We start from the raw sequence: 12812 nt of genomic DNA, 5'->3' as shown, positions 1-12812 counted from the left end.
CACAGGATAAGCGACCATCTGCTTCTCCACCCTCCCCCTCTCCCTTCTCTTTTACTCTCTTTCTTCTCCTCCCAGAGCCATGGCTTAATTGGTTCTAGCACATAGGCCTCGGGAGCTGAGGATGGCTCTGTGGAGCCTCTACCTCAGGCACTAAAAATAGCTCAGTTGCAAGCATAGGCAGCCTAAGATGGGCAGATCATCGGCCCCAGATTGGGGGTTGCTGGGTGGATCCTGGTCGGAGCACATGCGGGAGTCTATCTCTCTATCTCCCCTCCTCTCACTTGGGAAAGAAAAATAATTACTTCTTTCCTACTTTGGAGAAGGAATTAGGTACATTTGGAAGAAGTCTTAAGTAAAACAACATGAGATGGATATTGGTTTCCATGTGATTTATTGAGAATGCACTTAGAAGACACAGTATAAGGGAGGGAAGGAAATAGGATAAGAAAGGAACTAAGCAAAAATGGAGTTCCAGGTGAAATCTAGCCTCCACCTACTCCTACAAGAAGCTGTGGTGTATGAAGTACACTATACAGCCTGTCTTGACTTGAAACAAGGGAGTAGAATTTTTGTACCCTTGCCCCAAGCCATTATTGGTCATGGTCCATGAAATAGAGAGTTGGTGTAACCCTAGGAATCTCCAGCCCCAGAGGCTTCAATAAATTAACATTAAAAAAAATTTTTTAGCCCTGGCCGGTTGGCTCAGTGGTAGAGCATCGGCCTGGCATGCAGAAGTCCCGGGTTCGATTCCTGGCCAGAGCACACAGGAGAAGCGCCCATCTGCTTCTCCATCCTTCCCCCTCTCCTTCCTCTCTGTCTCTCTCTTCCCCTCCCGCAGCCAGGGCTCCATTGGAGCAGGGTTGGCCCGGGCACTGAGGATGGCTCTATGGCCTCTGCCTCAGGCACTGGAATGGCTCTGGTTGCAGCAGAGCGAAGCCCCAGATGGGCAGAGCATCGCCCCCTGGTGGGCATGCCGGGTGGATCCTGGTTGGGAACATGCGGGAGTCTATCTGACTGCCTCCCTGTTTCCAACTTCAGAAAAATAAAAATTTTTTTTTTAAATTTTTAATAAGGGATCCCAAAAAGATCTACAGGACCACCAGCAGTATCTACCAAGGTCCACCTCTTGCACAATTCAGATCCATGTGCTTTTCATGTCAGGTTCACTCCATCCGGCCACAGCTTCTCCAGGATTCTGAACAATTACAATTTCTGGCAAAAAAAAATAAGAGAGGAGGGTTAGGGAACTACGTGAAATGAGTTACAGCCCCTGCTGCTGCAGCTGTACCCAAAACTATCACTGATAATTGTCACCTCTCTCCTCTACCTCCGAATCTAGATTCCCCTCACCCTCAGAGAGTACTTCCTCTGGTCTAGATGTTTTGTCTGGTGAGGTGACCTAGATCCTCATGTTTGAGAAGCCTGAACATCTGGTTACCATGCCCTTAGTAGGTTGTGGTTGCTGAATTTTTCCATTGACAGTAAAAATTGGCCATGGGCGTAGCAAGAGATTTTTTGGTGGATCACCCAAGTGCCAAACATCTCTCTGTCTGCTTCCATTGTGTTGCAGTTGCTCAACCTCCTCATTATTATCCAGGTCAGTTTCAACCACAACATAATAACTTCTTTCCACCAGCACAAAAACTCAAAGTAGCAAGGTGTCAGTCATTAAGTTCAATGGGACTCTTTGTTCCCACTGGAAGTATCCTCTTTCTGGAAACTGGGATCTACAGAACCACAGGACCTAAAGTTGTGGGGACAGTACAAACAAGTTCTTCAAATGGGTTTCTGAAAGTGATGGTGAGTGGGATAACTTCTACTTCCACCCTTTGGTTCTCAGACCCACATATTGTACTGGCTGTGGACACAACACCATATAATAACTGTTGGTTTAAGAATAAAGAAAGAAGCCTGAACCATGGTGGTACAGTGGATAAAGCACTGATCTGGGAGCTGAGGTGGCTGGTTCGAAACCCTCTGCTTGTCTGGTCAAAGCACATATTGAGAAGCAATTAGTACAAACTGATGCTTCTCGCCCCTTCCCACCTTCTTTCTCTCTCTGTCTCTCTATCTCTCTCTCTCTCTCTTATCTAAAATCAATCTTTAAAAAAAGAATAAAGATATCCACCTTCACAAAAGGTGACTGTGTCATCATAGTCAAATGTTCATTCTTTTCTTTTTTTTTTACAGGGACAGAGAGAGAGTCAGAGAGAAAGATAGATAGGGACAGACAGGAACGGAGAGAGATGAGAAGCATCAATCATCAGTTTTTTGTTGCAACACCTTAGCTGTTCATTGATTGCTTTCTCATATGTGGGTTGACCGCGGGCCTTCATCAGACCGAGTAACCCCTTGCTCGAGCCAGCGACCTTGGGTCCAAGTTGGTAAGCTTTTTTCTCAAGCCAAATGAGCCTGTGCTCAAGCTGGCGACCTCGAGGTCTTGAACCTGGGTCCTCCTCATCCCAGTCCGATGCTCTATCCACTGCACCACCACCTGGTCAGGCTCAAATATTCATTCTTCATCAATGTACAAGCACATATCTGCAGATATTTTTCAAATGGTTAGAGTTTAACCCTATTTTCAAATAAAATTCTATGCTACAGAGAATTCTCTGCTACTGTGACTCTCTCACTGACACTTGCTAGGGTAAATATGTGGGTAATTATAAGTATATATTGATTTATGAAATAATAATATCTTATAGAGTTTATTGTACAGAAAGAATTATAATACATGACAACAATAGCAGTAAGGCATGTGGTGGGTGGTAAAGTTAATTAAAGGATTCCAAGATCCTTGCACTAGTCAGGAGATGATAAAAGTCCTAAGTTATATTACAGACATATTCACAAATCAATGTACATTATAATCTCTTCAATACTAAAAGAATAAAAGAATGCATAATTACCAAGCTAATGGAGAAAAATACAGTAATAAAAATAAAAGTAATCAATTTTTAAAAGACAGAAAAAGAAAGAAAAGGAGACACAGAATGTATCAGACAAGCCTGACTAGGTGGTAGCAAAGTGGATAGAGTATCAGACTGGGATGCAGAGGACCCAAGTTCAAAACCCCAAGGTTGCCGGCTTGAGCGTGGGCTCACCAGCTTGAGCTCAGGGTCGCTGATTTGAGTCTGGGATCATAGACATGACCCCATAGTCGTTGGCTTGAGCCTAAGGTCGCTGGCTTGAGCAAGGGGTCACTCACTCTGCTGTCGCCCCCTGGTCAAGGCACATATAAGAGCAATCAATGAACAACTAAGGTGCCGCAATAAACACTTGATGCTTCTCATCTCTCTCTCTCTCTCTCTTCCTGTCTATCCCACTGTGTGTGTCTCTCTGTCTCTGTCACAAATATTAAAAAAAAATAAAATAAAAGAATGTATCAGACAGATAGGAAAGAAACCGTAAGATGATGGGTTTAAAATCAAATCTCTCAGTCACTATATAGAATAAAAATGAAATAACTACTCCAATTAGAATATAAACATTTTAAGACTAAATGTCAAATTCAACTATATGCTGCTCACAGTAAATACACTTTAAATATAAAAATGCATTAGCCCTCGCTGGTTGGCTCAGTGGTAGAGCGTCGGCCTGGCGTGCAGAAGTCCCAGGTTCAATTCCCGGCCAGGGCACACAGGAGAGGCACCCATCTGCTTCTCCATCCCTCCCCCTCTCCTTCCTCTCTGTCTCTCTCTTCCCCTCCCACAGCCAGGGCTCCATTGGAGCAGGGTTGGCCCGGGTGCTGAGGATGGCTCTATGGCCTCTGCCTCAGGCACTGGAATGGCTCTGGTTGCAGCAGAGCGAAGCCCCAGATGGGCAGAGCATCCCCCCCTGGTGGGCATACCTGATGGATCCCGGTCGGGTGCATGCGGGAGTCTGTCTGACTGCCTCCCTGTTTCCAACTTCAGAAAAATACGAAAAATAGGCCCTGGCCAGTTGGCTCAGTGGTAGAGCGTCGGCCTGGCATGCAGAAGTCCCGGATTCGATTCCCGGCCAGGGCACACAGGAGAGGCGCCCATCTGATTCTCTACCCCTCCCCCTCTCCTTCCTCTCTGTCTCTCTCTTCCCCTCTCGCAGCTGAGGCTCCATTGGAGCAAAGATGGCCCGGGCGCTGGGGATGAATCCTCGGCCTCTGCCTCAGGTGCTAGAGTGGCTCTGGTCACAGCAGAGCGATGCCCCAGAGGGGCAGAGCATCGCCCCCTGGTGGGCAGAGCGTCGCTCCCTGGTGGGCGTGCCGGGTGGATCCCGGTCAGGCGCATGTGGGAGTCTGTCTGACTGTCTCTCCCCGTTTCTGGCTTCAGAAAAATACAGGAAAAAAAAAAAAAAAAAAACGAAAAATAAAAATTATAAATAAATGAATAAATAAATATAAAAATGCTGTGAGACTAGCCCTGGGGTGGGAGGAAGTAGTTCAGTTAGCTAGGGCCCCATTCCAATACACCAAGATTGCAGATTTGATCCCTAGTCAAGGCACATTTAAGAATCATCCAATAAATGCATAAATAAGTGGAACAACAGATTGATGTTTTTCTCAATCTCTCGCTCTCAAATCAATAAATAAAAATTTTAAATGCAGTGAAACTAAAAGTAACTGAATATAAAAATGCACAGCTCTAAACAGTAATCAAAAGAATCCTAATGGGGCCGTGGCCGGTTGGCTCAGTGGTAGAGTGTCGGCCTGGCATGCAGGAGTCCCGGGTTCAATTCCCGGCCAGGGCACACAGGAGAAGTGCCCATCTGCTTCTCCACCCCTCCCCCCTCTCCTTCCTCTCTGTCTCTCTCTTCCCTTCCCGCAGCCAGGGCTCCATTGGAGCAAAGATGGCCCGGGCACTGAGGATGGCTCCGTGGCCTCTGCCTCAGGCGCTAGAATGGCTCTGATTGCAGCAGAGCGACGCCCCAAGATGGGCAGAGCATCGCCCCCTGGTGGGCATGCCAGGTGGATCCCAGTAGGGCGCATGCGGGAGTCTGTCTGACTGCCTCCCCGTTTCCAACTTCTGAAAAATACAAAAAAAAAACACAAAAACCCTACTGTAGTCATGCTACCATCAGACAAGATAGTTTTTACAACAAAGGGTTTAGCTAAAGGTAAAGATAGCATTTTAATATAATGTTAAAAATCTCAACCCACCATTAAGATATAAAAATCACAAATTTGTATGTCCTTAATACATAGCCTCAAAATATATATGACAAAAATTGGCAAAACTTAAAGTAGAGAAATAGTAGAAGATTATGAAACATCTCTCGGTAATTGATAAAACAAACAGGCAGTACAGATATAAAAGATCCACACTGCACAGTGAACAAATGTTACCTAATTTACGTATATAGAAAACCACAATCTACAACTTCAGAATACAGTTCCCCCCACACCCACCCAATGCACATACATGGATGGGAACTCTAGAAAAAGTCATGGATAGCAGACATCTAAGATCTGGGCTCTCTAATAAAATGTAGAACAGATACAATCACATCTGTATGTTTTTATTCCTATTCCACTCCTCTATTGAGTGAATGCCAGGTGATTGTTCAGCCAGAGCAGGGGTCCCCAAACTTTTTACACAGGGGCCAGTTCACTGTCCCTCAGACCATTGGAGGGCTGGACTATAAAAAAAATTATGAACAAATCCCTATGCACTCTGCACATATCTTATTTTAAAGTAAAAAACAAAACGGGGCCTGACCTGTGGTGGCGCAGTGGATAAAGCGCTGACCTGGAATGCTGAAGTTGCCGGTTCAAAACTCTGGGCTTGCCCGGAGCTTCCTGCTCCTCCCCCCCTCTCTCTGTCTCTCTCTCTCTCCTCTAAGATGATTAAATAGCCCTGGCCGGTTAGCTCAGCGGTAGAGCGTCAGCCTAACGTGCGGAGGACCCGGGTTCGATTCCCGGCCAGGGCACACAGGAGAAGCGCCCATTTGCTTCTCCACCCCTCTGCCACGCTTTCCTCTCTGTCTCTCTCTTCCCCTCCCGCAGCCAAGGCTCCATTGGAGTAAAGATGGCCCGGGCGCTGGGGATGGCTCTGTGGCCTCTGCCTCAGGCGCTAGAGTGGCTCTGGTCACAACATGGCGACCCCCAGGATGGGCAGAGCATCGCCCCCTGGTGGGCAGAGCGTCGCCCCTGGTGGGCGTGCCAGGTGGATCCCGGTCGGGCGCATGCAGGAGTCTGTCTGACTGTCTCTATCCGTTTCCAGCTTCAGAAAAATGAAAAAAAAATAAAAATAAAATAAAAAATAAAATGATTAAATAAATAAAAATAAATTTTTTTAAAAAAAAGGGAACAAATACAATATTTAAAATAAAGAACAAGTAAATGTAAATCAACAAACTGACTAGTATTTCAATGGGAACTATGGGCCTGCTTTTGGCTAATGAGATGGTTGATGTCCGGTTCCATATTTGTCACTGCTAGGTGTAACAAGTGATATGATGCGCTTCCGGAGCCGTGATGCATGCAGCCCGTCACCGGAAGTACTACTGTACGTGAGCGAGGCCATGCTTTGCGACGTGGTGACATACAGTGCTCCTCTCACTGACCACCAATGAAAGAGGTGCCCCTTCCAGAAGTGTGGCGGGGCTGGATAAATGGCCTCAGGGGGCCGCATGCGGCTCACCAGCAGTAGTTTGGGGACCCCTGAGCCAGAGCATGTGTGATGCCTCTCATTTTGGTGTTTATAGGTCTAATGTGAGAATAGAGACCAGGAGTCATATTTTGGAGGAAACTCCAAGGTCTAGCTTCTTAATCTCAATTCCCCTATAAATAGAGTACATGAGCCTGACCTGTGGTGGCGCAGTGGATAAAGCGTCGACCTGGAAATGCTGAGGTCGCTGGTTCAAAACCCTGGGCTATGACAAAAGAGGACGGTGGCGGAAACAAAACAAAACAAAAACAAAAAAACCCCTGGGCTTGCCTGGTCAAGGCACATATGGGAGTTGATGCTTCCTGCTCCTCCCCCTGTTCTCTCTCTCTCTCTCCCTCTCTCTCTCTCTCCCCTCTCTCTCTAATAAAAATGAATAAATAAAAAATCTAAAAAAGTGGCCCTGGCCGGTTGGCTCAGCGGTGGAGCGTCGGCCTGGCGTGTGGGGGACCAGGGTTCAATTCCCGGCCAGGGCATATAGGAGGGGCGCCCATTTGCTTCTCCACCCCCCCCCCACTTCCTCTCTGTTTCTCTCTTCCCCTCCCGCAGCCGAGGCTCCATTGGAGCAAGGATGGCCGGGCGCTGAGGATGGCTCCTTGGCCTCTGCCCCAGGCGCTAGAGTGGCTCTGGTCGCAGCAGAGCGACGCCCCGAAGGGGCAGAGCGTCGCCCCCTGGTGGGCAGAGCGTGGCCCCTGGTGGGCGTGCCGGGTGGATCCCGGTCGGGCGCATGTGAGAGTCTGTCTGACTGTCTCTCCCCGTTTCCAGCTTCAGAAAAATACAAAAAAAATAAATAATTTTAAAAAAATCTAAAAAAGTAAATAAATTTTAAAAAATAGAGTACATGTTCGCAGAGGTGAGATGAATGCAAGTGAAGCAGCATTTGTGGTGGGAGGTGGAGACATTCAACCAGGGAGATGAGGAAAAGCATATCAGGCAAAAGTGAACTAATACAGAGAAACTCCTGAGGTGGAATATGGATATTTGTTCAGGATTTTAGGATGTCTCCCAACCTTATAGGTCATTCTCAGCTACGTTCCTCTGCTTTCTTGAGCTATTTGATTGATATAACTAGTTTCCTTTCTGCCTTATCTTTGCATAAGGCACATCTGCCTTAAAATATATATACAATACATACAGAAAACTCTGGCATGTTAAACACCAATGTTAACAGTTATTTGTAAGAATGGGTACATTGACTGTTTTTTTCTTTTTGCTCACTTGAATACAATGATTTTTCTAAAAAAAAAAAGAAGTATCATGCATTACTTTTGTAACTTCTTTGTCTTTGCACTACATTATACTACCAACCTTTAAAAAAAAGAAAGAGCCTGACCAAGCAGTGGTGCAGTGGATGGAGCATCGGACTGGGACACAGAGGCCTCAGGTTTGAAACCCCTAAGTCGCCGGCTTGAACACAGGCTCATCTGGTTTGAGCACAGCTCACCAGCTTGAACCCAAGGCCACTGGCTTGAGCAAAGGGTCACTCGGTCTGCTGTAGGCCTCCCCCCTCAAGGCACATGTGAGAATGCAATCAATAAACAACTAAAGCCCTGGCCGGTTGGCTCAGTGGTAGAGCGTCGGCCTAGCGTGCGGAGGACCCGGGTTCGATTCCCGGCCAGGGCACACAGGAGAAGCGCCCATTTGCTTCTCCACCCCTCCGCCGCGCTTTCCTCTCTGTCTCTCTCTTCCCCTCCCGCAGCCAAGGCTCCATTGGAGCAAAGATGGCCTGGGCGCTGGGGATGGCTCTGTGGCCTCTGCCTCAGGCGCTAGAGTGGCTCTGGTCGCAACATGGCGACGCCCAGGATGGGCAGAGCAACGCCCCCCTGGTGGGCAGAGCATCGCCCCTGGTGGGCGTGCCGGGTGGATCCTGGTCGGGCGCATGCGGGAGTCTGTCTGACTGTCTCTCCCTGTTTCCAGCTTCAGAAAAATGGAAAAAATAAATAAATAAATAAATAAATACATAAATAAATACATAAAATAAAATAAAATAAACAACTAAGGTGCCGCAACGAAGAATTGATGCTTCTCATCTCTCTCTCTCTCTCTCTCTCTCTCTCTCTCTTACCGTTCCTTCTGTCTCTCTGTCCCTATCTGTCCCTCTCTGTCACAAAAGAAAAAAAAGAAAGAAAGAAAGAAAAAACAGCCCTGAGTCTGACCTGTGGTGGCACAGTGGATAAAGCATCAACCTGGAACGCTGAGGTCACAGGTTTGAAACCTTGGGCTTGCCTGCTCCTCTCCCTACTTCTCTCTCTCTCCCCTCTCTAAAATGAGTACATAAAATCTTTTTAGAAAGTAAATAAAACACTAAAACAAAAACAGCCTCGGCTAGATTGCTCAGTTTGTTAGAGCGTCATCCAGATATGCAGAGGTTGCCAGTTCAATCCTCAGGCTGGGCACATACAGCAATGAATCCATGTGCCTCTCTCTCTCTCTCTCTCTCTCTCTCTCCCTCCCTCCCTTCCTCTCTCTCTAAAAGTCAATAAATAAATTAAAACAAATAAACAAAGAAAACAAAAACAAAGGCCAAATCATTCACAATTCCCCGAGCACCATCTTGCAATGAAGTTGTAGACAGCAAATGCGCTTTCTCTTTGTCAAGTGTATTTTAAAAAGATGTAAGGCTTGAAGCAATGGTGTGACTATAAAGCAATCCTGAGTTTTCTTCCCACAAACACTCCAAAACTTGTACATTCAGGAAGTATTTTCTTTCAAAGAAGTCAGTCTGCTCATTATTAGTTTTGGGTTTTCTCTCATAAAAGTATCTTTAGAGACAGTTTAGTAATGCCAAAAGAACATCAATTTCATCTACTGCATAAGAAACTCTTGCTTAGTCTAGAGTCTCACTCCTCCTTTTCCTGATTATCTCATTGTCTTCTTTAGCAAAGTTTTATCCCTTCCTTCTTTGTGTTCTTTATTTTTACTGCTACTGTGTTTGAGTAAGACTTCAAGGACCTATTGTTGAGTACCTGGGGAAAAGAGTGTGGGAAAGAATTCTGAGGCTTAATAAAGCCTAGGACTTGGGGAGGGTTCCTGGGAAGAGGCTAGACAGTTTGAGTGTGAGGCCCAAAGGTAAGGTGACATAATTTCCACCCCATTCCGGAATACTTTTAAGTGTGAAAGGAGACGTGATTAATAATTATGCCAGGTCAACGAGGATGAATGGTCACTCTAATGACACAGGGTGCAAGTCAAAGTGGTACTCTGACTACTATCTGTTCACTTAGACTGCCTTTAGGACTAGAGATGGTTGTAACAGGCCTAGGGCCATAAATGTGAATTGCCGGATGTAGAGGATGGCTTCTATTTGAGAATGGAGCTATCATTACATTTGATCATTGGAACAGATCCATGTTTAGTTTAGGAAAATCTCATCCGGTAAGAATCAGTTAAGTTAAATTTCTTGAAATTACTTCTAATACGTTATTACAATTCAGTGACTTTGGATAGTCCTTAGAAATGAAAATATTTCCTAGGTATTATAACATACTCACCTACCTATATATTTTCTGTCACCTTCTAATATTCCATTATCACCCTGGAATTTTTACATTTTCTCTCCTCAAAAGATTAATAGAAGATTAAACCAACAAAATCCCTCAAATTGTATATTCAGTCTAAATTGTTCCTTCATTCACTGCCCTATAATCATCTGTTCTATTGTCTTATGTCTCCCAAACTTGGAAAAGTTACAAATTCATTGAGTTTGTTGACTTTTTCACTTAGTTGTTTATTGTGCCAAATATTAATAATTTCCAGGTAAATCAGACTATAAGTGCCCACACCATGTATGTTAAGTAAGTATTGTTTTTTAAGAACTGATCGATTGATTTCATAGAAAGAGCAAGGGAGAGAAGTAGAGACAGGCAGACAGAAACATCAATCTGTTTCTGTATGTGCCCTGACCAGGGATCCAACCAGCAACCTTTGCATATGGGACCACAAGCTAACCAACTGGGCTAGCCAGTCAGGACTTGCTTTGTTTTCTAAACCACTGTTGATTGTGACACACATTTTACCAACCTCAAAATGTAAGATATCTATAAATTCCCTCTTTTAATAATTTCAAAGCTCTTCTATGGTATGTACCTCTAAAAGAATGCCAGTATAGCAGAATTCACTCATTCCACAAAAATTTATTGAGTTTCTACTATTAGTAGAGGCACTAGTAAAATTTAGGCAAAAATCATACAGTTCCTGACCTCAAGGCTCCCTAGTTCTTGTAATAATGTCAACAAATAGTCATAGTAGACTGTGCTCACTGCTATGACAGAGGAACGTACAATGAACACACAAAGAGACAAGAGATCAACAATTTTGGTGACAGGGATTTGGAAAAGGTATCTTTTAGGACAGGGGTCGGGAACCTTTTTGGCTGAGAGAGCCATAAACGCCACATATTTTAAAATGTAATTCTGGCCTGACCTGTGGTGGCGCAATGGATAAAGCGTCGACCTGTAATGCTGAGGTCGCCGGTTCAAAACCCTGGGCTTGCCTGGTCAAGGCACATATGGGAGTTGATGCTTCCTGCTCCTCCCCCACTTCTCTCTCTATCTCTCTCTCTGTCTCTCTTCTCTAAAATGAATAAATAAAAAATAAATAAAATGTAATTCCGTGAGAGCCATACAACGACCATGTACATTATGCATTATCCAATAAAAATTTGGTGTTGTCCCAGAAGACAGCTGTGATTGGCTCCAGCCACTTGCAACCATGAACAGGAGCAGTAGGAAATGAATGAATTGTAATACATGAGAATGTTTTATATATTTAACGTTATTATTTTTTTTTTTATTAAAGATTTGTCGCCCTGGCCGGTTGGCTCAGCGGTAGAGCGTCGGCCTAGCGTGCGGAGGACCCGGGTTCGATTCCCGGCCAGGGCACATAGGAGAAGCGCCCATTTGCTTCTCCACCCCTCCGCCGCGCCTTCCTCTCTGTCTCTCTCTTCCCCTCCCGCAGCCAAGGCTCCATTGGAGCAAAGATGGCCCGGGCGCTGGGGATGGCTCTGTGGCCTCTGCCCCAGGCGCTAGAGTGGCTCTGGTCGCAACATGGCGACACCCAGGAGGGTCGCAACATGGCGACGCCCAGGATGGGCAGAGCATCGCCCCCTGGTGGGCAGAGCGTCGCCCCCTGGTGGGCGTGCCGGGTGGATCCCGGTGGGGCGCATGCGGGAGTCTGTCTGACTGTCTCTCCCTGTTTCCAGCTTCAGAAAAGTGAAAAAAAAAAAAAAAAAAGATTTGTCTGCGAGCCAGATGCAGCCATCAAAAGAGCCACATCTGGCTCGCGAGCCATAGGTTCCCGACCCCTGTTTTAGGAGATACTTGTGCTGAGTCTGGAAGGTTGAGTAGGAATTTTCTAGAGGGAAAAAAGAAAAATAAAAAGTTTTTAGTCCCTTCTATGGATCAGACACTTTACATAGAAGATTTACTATACTCCTCACACAAAAGTTATCAGATATGTTTTGTTTTGTTTTTTACAGAGACAAGAGAGAGAGTCAGAGAGAGGGATAGATAGGAGATAGGGACAGACAGGAATGGAGAGAAATGAGAAGCATCAATCATCAGTTTTTCGTTGCAACACCTTAGTTGTTCATTGATTGCTTTCTCACATGTGCCTTGACCCCGGGGGCTACAGCAGACCGAGTAACCCCTTGCTGGAGCCAGCGACCTTAGGCCCAAGCTGGTGAGCTGTGCTCAAATCAGATGAGCCTGCGCTCAAGCTGGCGACCTCGAGGTCTCAAATCTGGGTCCTTCGCATCCCAGTCCTACACTCTATCCACTGCGCCACCGCCTGGTCAGGCCAGACAGGTTTTTATTATTCCATTTTATAGAGTTAAAAAAAATTAAGTCACTTATTCAAAGTTATATAGCAGGTGAGCTACGAAGACTGAAGATCCAAACTTGACGTGTTTGCGTATTTTCATGGCACTATACTACTTCCCAGCAGGGCAGAGGGCATATGACCAAATCCTGTAAATCAGTGGTTCCCAACTCCCAGACCGCGGACCGGTACCGGTCCGTGGGCCATTTGGTACCGGTCCACAGAGAAAGAATAAATAACTTACATTATTTCCGTTTTATTTATATTTAAGTCTGAACGATGTTTTATTTTTAAAAAATGACCAGATTCCCTCTGTTACATCCGTCTAAGACTCACTCTTGACACTTGTCTCGG

The 12812-nt window shown here is 45.6% G+C and overlaps 1 non-coding gene across 1 annotated transcript; it reads left to right on the top strand.

Moving 5' to 3' along the window:
- The first annotated feature begins 5828 nt into the window (after positions 1–5828).
- On the top strand, positions 5829–5904 carry TRNAV-AAC (transfer RNA valine (anticodon AAC)). The gene has a single exon. It is a non-coding gene; the product is annotated as a tRNA-Val (tRNA).
- Positions 5905–12812: the final 6908 nt, after the last annotated feature.

Source organism: Saccopteryx bilineata, chromosome 7 (genome assembly GCF_036850765.1).
Source record: "Saccopteryx bilineata isolate mSacBil1 chromosome 7, mSacBil1_pri_phased_curated, whole genome shotgun sequence".
NCBI classification, from domain to species: domain Eukaryota; kingdom Metazoa; phylum Chordata; class Mammalia; order Chiroptera; family Emballonuridae; genus Saccopteryx; species Saccopteryx bilineata.
The sequence above is the reverse complement of the archived record's forward strand: the minus strand, read 5'-3'. Positions and strand labels throughout refer to the sequence as shown.